This window comes from Columba livia, chromosome 1, assembly GCF_036013475.1.
Source record: "Columba livia isolate bColLiv1 breed racing homer chromosome 1, bColLiv1.pat.W.v2, whole genome shotgun sequence".
Classification (NCBI taxonomy): Eukaryota; Metazoa; Chordata; class Aves; order Columbiformes; family Columbidae; genus Columba; species Columba livia.
In genome coordinates, this window is record NC_088602.1 from 188,374,037 (window position 1) to 188,384,207 (window position 10,171).

At 40.1% G+C, this 10,171-nt stretch overlaps 1 protein-coding gene across 6 annotated transcripts in view; it reads left to right on the forward strand.

The window, feature by feature from the left end:
• LOC102087606 (hyaluronidase PH-20) overlaps positions 1-10,171 on the forward strand; it is a 40,603-nt gene that overhangs the window by 16,206 nt on the left and 14,226 nt on the right. For 3 of the 6 annotated variants that reach the window (XM_065048870.1, XM_065048871.1, XM_065048868.1), the window contains exon 1: positions 7,129-9,753. The exons of 1 other annotated variant lie outside the window; for it this stretch is intronic. The gene's annotated coding sequence lies outside the window, so the exon portion shown is untranslated. Of the gene's footprint in view, positions 1-3,998; positions 4,072-7,128; positions 9,754-10,171 lie in introns of those variants that run through there. 2 more of the 6 variants (XM_021281248.2, XM_005513817.4) reach the window with 2 other exon arrangements.

Below are 10,171 nucleotides of genomic sequence, written 5' to 3' on the forward strand. Positions count from 1 at the left end.
TGTTCTGTGCTGAACAAATACACTACAGTTTTTCATGCTTTACTACTCTCAAGACCCAGGCTGCTGTCTCTGCATGACATTGTACTGTGCAGGTAAACTGCTTTATTTGGAAATAAGAAGCAACTCTTATTTGGGGTCCATTACATGATACAGACATACTGGCAGAACAGTCAAACGCCACAGTGGAAAAAGGAAGTTTTCAGAGTGACTTTAACTGTTGCAATACAATAGAGAGCTCCGGTGCTTAGACCAACTGTCTTGCCAAGATTCAGGAGACAGTTCCACCTGGAAAGTTTATGCACACGTAGGAAGGAAAATATTCTCTCAGGTTAAACAACAGTATGTGCCCAAGCTCCCTGATTTGGTTATATGCTTAACCTACGTCCTGGGGCAAGGCATGGGAGTGCACTGATTTCCACGTCTCTTCCCCAGTGCCTTGGCTTCTACAGTAGGGAAATCTGGTGGCAAAGAGCAGAATGAGACTCTGTGAATTCAGGACAGATCCACTGACACAGATGTTCAGACAGCAAGATTTAAGGATGTCCATAGAACATGTCTGTTGATCACATCTCATGCAGACTTACAGCTTCACTAGCAGCTAAAGCGGCTCCTTCAAGCAAAAGAGAACACAGATGATAGTTGCTTATGATGACCCACCTTTGTGGGTAGCTGAGCCCTGTACCAGAAGCAGGGTCTGGGTGAAGTTAAGACATAGTTCTCCAAAAAGCAGTTTGAATTCTTTAGGCTGGAGCTGACAAAGTACTATGGAAAATATCTAGAAAATCATGACAAAAGAGAAAGAGGTGGTAAATCATGACAAAGGCATGTGACCAAGTCATGTTTACAGTAAACGGGAAAAGCAAATCCCAGATGTGCACAGGACGTACCAAAAATACATGGTACTAACCAAAACTACCTGGGTGACCTGAGCTCCCGTAGCTTACTCACAAGGGACATGATGCTGCCCATGTCTGGCTGACAGTGAGGGCAATGAACACCAATGTCAAGAATCCCGGGAGTGAGTTAGGGGCGTCAGCCCCACATTGGAAACAGATGAAGGGAAAAAGCATCCTAAGGGATGTAAATTGGAGACGAGCACCACAGATGTGGTGGGTGAGCATATTATAGAGTAGAACCTTCTGCCTGGGGGAGGTAGGGGTTAAGATTGGCACTCTGGAGAAATGAAAGTTGGAAGTGGGGGGGCATCCCAAATTGTGCTGGAATACAGAAAGAGAAGGGGACCTCAGTGTGCTTAGGAAAAGAACGTATGCATGGTGTGTGCAGGATCTGACACTTGTGACTGAGGGTCAGAGGACAGCTGCTGAGAAACAGGTTACAGGTGCCTTAAGGCCTTGCTCTGACAAGAGATAGAGAAACGCCAGGGAGATGGGATTCATCTCAGTGGGGTCAGACAGGCTGGAGGGCAGGGGAGATGTGGAGACACCACTTCCCTGGCTCTGCCCCCTGCCTCCCTTCACTCCGCTGGGTGCCCTTAGCTCTGCAACCCACTCTGCTGAAATCACAATGTGGAATTTTACCACTGATTAATAATGGGATAAAAGCCAATTCCCCTGTGCTTTCTTCCTGGAGCAGCAGAGTTCAATTTTGCCTACGCTGCTTAGAAGCTTTGGGCCACCTCCGCCTTTGCACATCATACACCCTTGTTTTTATTTATAAACTGTGTGATATTTGCATATCTTTACCAGCTTCCCTTCCTGTCTGGCTTCAGATATCTCATCTTTTATTAGCTGCCAGCTGTGGCTTTGCTATTTCATCATCCTCTCCTATTGCCCCACAGCCAGCAGGAACACCTTCTAATTTGTGTTCTACCAACGTGAAAGCAAGAGTCACCTAACAGCCATACTCTTATGATCTGGAGAAGCACAGAAACATTTAGCAATAGGTTATTGAGTTGATTCCAGCTCATTCAGTAGCAACTGGAAATTTTTAGTGTTTGCTGATGGGCTGGCAGCTGTGGGGTGGGACACTTGAGGGTCTTCTCCAGTTGCTAATGGACAGATGTCCACATCATAAGAACACAAAATTAACATTTTTGCTGGCAGCCTCAGCAGGGGACACATTCAGTGGGCAGTGAGGCTGTTTTTACCATGGGGCAATGCTCACAGAGAAGCCCAAGAGTACTGGAATGAATAATTTACAGACCATCTCCCTGTTGGGCTTGTTCTGGGAATGAGAACATTCTGTACTGGCGACTGCAAGTCTTGTTTTGAATAAATAGTGTGATGATGGAAGCCAGAGGGGATATTGCTGGATGTCTGTGACAAACTAGTGGGTTAATGAGGTGTGAAGAATTGTCATAGTTCTCTGCACCTCTTCTTTTTTTGTTTCCCATACCTCTGCAGACCCATTTCCATATCTCCTCAGGCTCCTTGACTTTATTCCACACAATCACTTCCACCATGCACAGTAATGCTCCCTTCAAACATGGAGAATTATTTAACTTATTTATTTAACACTGCAACCAACAAGAGCTGGCATAATCTGGAAGGAAATTCCTGTAAGACTAGAGAAGTGGGTGGTAAAGATGCCGAATGGGATTCCAGCTGTCGGACTCCTGTGGAGTGGATCCTGTGCCATAAAGATGAAATGTTACAGCAGAGAAAACTACTGCTACAGGTGAAGTGGAAAAGCCTGGTGGTCTGTTGCTTGGGCAACTACCATGAGTCTCTCAGCAGTAATTTGACCCACATATCCTTATTTTTGCTTATCTTATTTCCCTTGTTCTTCTGACACATACAGCTGGCTCCACATTTTCCATGAAGGACAGTCTTTTCTCTTACAAAAATAGCAGGTGAAAGAATTCAACTCAGCCAAAGCCAAATTTTAGCATTAATATTTAAAATTACAAATATTTATTTTCATTTTTTCTAGACTTTTACCAATCAATATTGCTTTAAATTCTTATGTAAAATAAGAGTAACATACAGTAGCATATTACTGAGATTATGTGAAAATACATATTTTGAAAAATTCTATTCCATCATCTTTCTTTGTCATAGCAAACTGCCTTAGAGTATTTTTTCATAATTTTACACTAGTTTTATAAACTATTATTTTTAAACCATTTTTTCTATATTTTTATTCTAAATAGTTATTTAAAATCATTGTCCTACAGCTGACCTTAAAAAGTAGGATAACCGGGTATTTTTAATATTTTGTAGTTTTGGGCTTTCATCATTATATACATTTAAGGAGAATATATCATGCAGTACCAAAACCAGTAAAAATGTTAGACAAAGAAAACATGTGTGACATAAAACATCACAAAAATGTCTCAATATTGAAACGGAAGTGTTGAGACTGAAATCAAAGACAAAATTGTTTTTATGCTTTTAAGTTACCACCTGCCACCCCATTGCGGTGGGAATCTCTCAACCCAGCGGCTGTGTGAGCATCATCAGAGCTGGGCGTTCAACAACAGACACTAGAAAGTTGTTTAATTACCTTTATGTGGGTGTCAACAGACCCTACATCGGCATCCACCAGGGATGCTCCAGTGGTCCTGCCCAGTCTCTGTCAGTGCAGTCAAAGGGCAAACATGGTGCTCAGTTCAGTGATCTCCAACCTCAGCAACCTCAGCGTCTGCTGACCATGGAGGATCTCCTCCTTCCCACCCAGCGTGGGATGCAGTGCCCAGGGGTACTCCATGCTCTGGCAGCACAGGATGCAATTTTGCTCCCTCCTACCCCATTTCTGCATAGCCAAAAAAATTACCTTGGTTGGTCAAACCACTGCTGCATCAAGAAGTAAATTTTTAAAACCCACCATATTTCTTACTTTAGGAAAAAAACTTCTTTCAGAGTGTATGTTCAGTTGACTATAAAATATGCTGTAAGACCTCTGACAGGTTAACATGCTATACTACTTACTGCAATCAGCTGTGACAGGAGGCACCTTTAATCAACTACCCTGCAATTATGCTAAGGTTTCTACCAAATGACAAATCCCAATTGGCTGGGCCAGAGCCCTGCCCTCCTAGACAAGACTAATTATTTTGTCCACTCACCTGTTCATTCATTCCAGGAAGCCATGGCCCGTGGAATCAGGCAGGTGAGTATTTACTGCTTATTTTGATGTTGCTTAGATTTTTGCTATTTTGAAATTTAAATCTCAGAGAGGGAAGGCAAATTTCAGTAGGGCTTTCCAGAGAGATTGTCAGGAATCATGAGGTATAGCAACAACTATTATGAACCATGTGTGATACTGTTACTTATTTTTCTTTTAGTGTGCTTTAACTTTCTTTTTTTTTAATTCCAAGTGATTCATTGAACTATTACACACACAAAAAAATTACTTCCTATATAGCTGTCATAGGTACTGAGTAAAATCTATGTCACCATACCAGTCAAATTGCTACAGTAATCTTACTTCAAATAACAATTGTTTCAAACTTTTTCAGTTGTTAACCTAAGCAAATTTTCTCAGGGAGTGGGCATATATAAGAGTAGACTAATATTGATTTTTCTGTTTCTTTGGGAGTTTACTGGAGTAAACATAGGGAGGTTTAATAAGAAGTTGTGAATGCTTCTAACCAGGGATGAAAGACATATTAATGTTTTCAGCCTTTCAACTCTGGTAAATGATACGTTGCTATGTGGTAGTTATTTTTTATATGAAGCTACGGATGGGCCAGGCAATCCACAACATATCCCAGGCAAGAGGTTTGGGTCAGAGTTCCCTGTGAAGAACCGAGCACATGCTGGGCAGCCCCTGCACAGGGGTGGGTTGTCCTGGGTCTCTGCTGCAGCCTCCAAAGGAGAAATCTGAGATGGTGAGGACATGGGCAGTGAGAACCGGGCCTGAATGGCACACACAGAGTCCCAGCTCCCATGGCAAGTGGCCCAAACTCACCTTCTCAATGTGCCAGATGTTAAGGTCTCTTACCCTTAAAAACAGTAGACTTCATTGTGTCTCTCAGCTTCTCTGTTTAGTAAAAATTTGTGAGGGTTTGCAGGTTATTTCAGCTAGGAGAAGACATGGTGATGAGGTCAGGTATCTTGGCTGTTGGTAGGGACCGCACCAGCTTTGCCTCCCTGGCAGTGGCAGGTCCAACCAAGCAGAGTGAGCTCTTTGCTCAGAGCTGCCGGCCTCTGCTTTCAGCTCCCTCTCTGCAAATCCTTTTCCTTAGGCCTTCTCCAAGGGTTATGCTAATGTGCTTGCTCAGGCAGGTCCAACTGCGCTCCTTTCTTCTTTTCAGCTGAAACTTAATTCTTTGCATAACCATTTCCCAAAACGGTGCCTGATAACGCTAATGTCTCCTTTATAAATCACCAGTGTTCTGCATAGCTTTGTACTCACCTTTGTTTTGAGAGTTTGACATCTGCTTATCCATCTCTCCTGCTTGTCTCCAGGGATGGGTGGCAATTACACTGGCTCCTCGGTATTAGTGGGTTTATCAAAATAACAAAAGGCTATGAGGATTGCGAAGAAACAGGAGGTGAACAGGGACACCATAGGAAACAGTACAAAAGATAAATTATTCTTGAGGGAATGTTCACTTCTTTACTGCAGTTTCATATTTTCCTCAGATTCTATTTATTTGTATATGATCATGTCAGAGGAAGAAGTGTGGAATGAATTACAATCCCAGGAGATGAAATTTAAAAAGAGAGAGCATTCAGATATAGCACAAGAAAACTTGAAACCACATGCTGTGAAGACAGATGCTAATACATAAACTTGTACTGAAGTTAATAATACATATTTATTTTTGAGGATAATTCCCTCTGAGGAACTATCCCTGCCCCTGCTCTATGAACTGGTGCTAGTGAAAATCCAGGAACAATTTCATCTGTGCAGGCAGGGTTACTCCAGGGGCGCATCTGGTTCCCTGCTTTTAAAAGCGAATACCGCTATCGCCTTGCTCGAAAGATCCACTTTTTTCAAAATAAGATAACAAAATTTTGTGACTGAAACAGTTTCATGTTTGGAATTGGCTGCTGTGTTCATTTTAATACTGTCTTACTTCTAGGATTAAGCAAAAACCAGTTCTGTCTCTTCCCCAGACGTTCTCTAGAACAGTCTCCTTTCAAAGGCACAGCACATACTTTTGTATGGTATAGATAACTTTGATCGTGTTAATTCCTAGCACATGGTAATGATTTGCTGAGGGGAAAAAATACATTTTTAACACAGATGTTAAATCCAATCTGCTTTGACCAAAAATGTATTGCAGTTATTTCTGTGCTGTGTGAAGGCTTAGAAGGAAATAATATTGTATCATATTATTGGCTCCTTTTGATACTCTCTACGCACTTGTAGGTACAACATCATCTTGTTTGGAAGAGCTCACTGAGATCTAATAAACTGCTTATGAAACCTGTTCTTGTACTGCAACTCCAGCTCTTTGTAGAAATGGTCTACAGAGTTCAAAATAGTACTGGACTACAAAACACTTGCGAATAAACAACAACAAAAAAAACACCACAGGGCACCTTAGGTGGAATTTCAAAGCATTATCTTGATGAAACCATTCAAAGATTATTTCATTTACTCAGGTCATGTCCCCACAGAATAAGGTAATCAATGAAAACTTTGCCTACAACCTCATCAGGTAGTCAGGAGAAGTAACAGACTGAACATACAGGCTAAACCAGAGAAAACAGTGGTTGGTTTTTGCTGTTGGGTTTTTTTTTTTTTTTTGAAGGCTTCTAATTAGAATTATTAAAGAGGGATCAGTGTGATTCAGTGAAAAAATATATGATTAAAAACAAGTTAAACAAAATTACTAGTTGCTTTTAAAAACTGGGCTGTTATTTGCCCAATACTCTACATGAGGGTAGTAGTGGTCAACTGTACACCAATCTATATTAGTGGTAGATATCTGATTATATTTTTATATGATATTGGCTAGTAATGCATATTTTTAATGATTTCAAATCTTGCTATAGAGAATATGTTTGGACTCATTTTTCCATAAAGTACTAGAGATTCAGCAAACATTCTGCAAAATGTTGTCTAACCTTAGCGAGATGGAATAATCTGCAAAGTGATGGACTCTTCATCTTGTCCTGGATTCCTCTGCAATGGAAACTGTCATTACAGAATCCGAGTTCTGCCAAGGCTAATTACACACAATACAGCAAATGAAATTTTCCAAATACTCTTGGAAACATGTCCAGACAGTTTATTTGGTTAACTTGCTAAAAAACAAGTTAGAACATCAATAAACAAGCTGTTAGGACATTAAGAATTTTTACGAACTTGAGAATTAGAACTTGCAAGAGAAAAAACTGAGAAGGAAGAAGATAAGAGTTTTTCCTAACATTTGAAATTAGTTATGGAAAACTACAGTAGTCATGGTAAGACCATAAAAAATAATTTGATGTATTAACAAAAACAGATAACAGACTCATATTTAAATAATTGAACAGTAGTTTGACTAAATCATTTGTGTACACCTTTTTAAGGGGGGCTGTCTACAATCCAGATGCTCAGCTCCTGACCTTTATGGCACTGTTGTATTTTGATTTCTTCCACAGGCAGCAATTCTCTCAGTCAGGAAGGTCAGCACAGAACTCTGTTTGGAGGTTTTCCAGGCTTCAGGTCCTCATGCACCCATTGCCCTGCACTCAGAAAAAGAACTTGAGAATGGGAATAAGCAATTGTGAAAGAGCTGATTTGGCAGTTCTTGATAATGACAGGCACAGCACTGGGATGTAGTTTGACAAGCATGTCTTAAGTCAGGTGTGCTGGCTAAACTAGCCAGTTTTGCTGGTTTGTGTAATTAACTACAAGAAAAACCTTCCTCTCATTTATTTTGGCTGAGGTATTTTTAACCTGGATGATTCATTATGTGGCCCCAGAAACAGCTGCCCTAATTCAGCTGAGAAGATTATACTGAAGTGAAGGCAGAGTTTTAGCAACCATTGTCAAAATAAGTGCTTACCGAATTCTGGCTTTAAAGACAAGTGCAGTTTAATGCATTCATAAAAATGAGGCTAAGTCTTACCATGCTAAGACCATCCCTCAAACTTAATATTTGATCAGGTTAAACTTGGCATCAGCTGTGCAGCACAGATGGTTCATACTTCCGGAGGTGGAGCCGCTTTCTGAGGAGACTCCTATTCCTCACAGTTGTTAATGTTATCCTCACAACACCTGCATGGGTTTGTGTTAATTGAGTATCTCTTTAAGAAATGCCAAAATGATCCAACTGGCCATGGGGAATGCAATGTAACTACAAGGTCATTCTTCCCTTTCTTCTCTGGCTGCTTCTTGACTTTGACACCTGTTAGTAATGAACAAAGTGCCTCTTGCCCAGGACATGCAGCTCTAAAAGGGGCATGAGGGTTTAAATCCTCCCTAGGCTGAAGTTCCAGCAGCAATACTGTTCCCCTCATCCTAAAGAAGGACCCTTCCCGAATGGACAGTAAGAGGATGGGGCCATTTCTCACAACTGCACCAGCTGGGGCACCCAAGGACAGAGCAGGAGGGATGTCAGACACATTAAGTATTTTCCACTGATCTGTGAAAAATACAAATGTTGACCTCAGACAGCTTTTTGCTAACTGTGGGCTGCTTTGATCCTATGCAAAGAACCTTAAATCTATGGACTGTATGAGTACTGCTGGTGCCCTTTTCTTTCAAAAAATAAATAATAATAATTAAAAAAGGTAGCTTTGGATTCTGCTTCAAGTTCCAAGTTTAAGTACACTAACTCTTAACTAAACTTAAACGCAGTCTGTTCCTCTGCTCCTTAGGAGTCATGGATATTTCTCCTTGGGATTCAACCAGTACTGATTTGTTCACAGAAGCTGGAGTTGAGTCTAGACATCTTTTGCAACTTCATATTTTCATAGCCTTCAGATAAAGCAAGATACAAAGCAGCCTGTCAAAAGCACTTCTAAAGTTCTAATGTCTAGCATAATATTTTGTCTGTAATGCTGGGAGTTATTTTGACACTAATGTAGCCATTGTTTTTGTGAAAATGAAAGAATGGGGACTAAATTCTTAATATACTGGTCCCATCTGCATATCTGACCCTGTATCTTTCTTACACCACAACTTTACATGGCTTTGAAGACAAGCATTTCCCTACCCCATAAAACAAACAAAAAACCAACAAACACCACCAAACAAGAAACAAAAATCACCCCCAAAAAACACTTAAACAAACGTTTCCATGTTCAAACTTCTGTATGTGTCTTTTTCTCAGTACAGGGAAAAGACCAATCAATTCTCTCATCAGTGTTTTCTGTTACTGTTTAATATGTAATAACACACACATAGTTTGCAATGCAAGAAAAAACTAATAAACACTTGAAAACCATGTTTTCTATAATCAAAAATAATAGATAATTATTTTTATGATCTTGGGTTTAGAACTGTTTTTAGATGCTGTTGTTCAGTCAGATACCGCAGATCAGTAACACTCATCTTCTCCCTTGGAAGTCATGAAGGCCACCCCTGCTTTCTCCCTGTTAAAGCTAGAACAGAGAATGTGTGAGATTTTATGGACTTCTTATGAAATTTGAAAAGTGTAGTTAAGACCATTAGCACAAGAATGTCAGATACTGGTTGTGCATATTGACTTATGTTTATTTTTAATGTTACTGGCTCTGACTTGACTAAGCTATGTCTACCTATTTCAAGGCTAAATGTGGACTTTCACGTCTAATTTTCATGAACACCTCAAAGATGAATTCTTCTAACATTTAGTGGCACTTCGTGAATACAAGGCAAACAATATAATCAATGTTGTGGTGCATGACATTTGTGTGAAATTCAAAGGTATGTATAGTACTTATCTCCCTTTTATTTTCTAACTCTCTTTGGCCAAGTGAGGAGTTTCTTTTCTGAGTGATGTGACACAGCCCAGATGTGCAGCTACCAAAATATGGGAGCACACTTGCATTTTCATTTGTGTGTGTTTCTGTAGTCCAGTTCATGCTGTGGAAAAACAATCAAATTAATAAACCAAGAAAATTCGTATGATTGCCTCTAATACTTAACCTTTACAAATGCCAAATTTGGGAAAATCTAAAGCAGTAACTATTTCCCTTGACTAAGGGCATTTAGATCTATCAGTATGTACTTCTAGTCAGGTAGTCCCAGAGCAATTAGTGTTAATATATTGTAAAGATATTGACTTTTTGACAAAGGCAGCTTTATGACTCAGCTTACTTAGACCGACATTCAAGGAAACTGA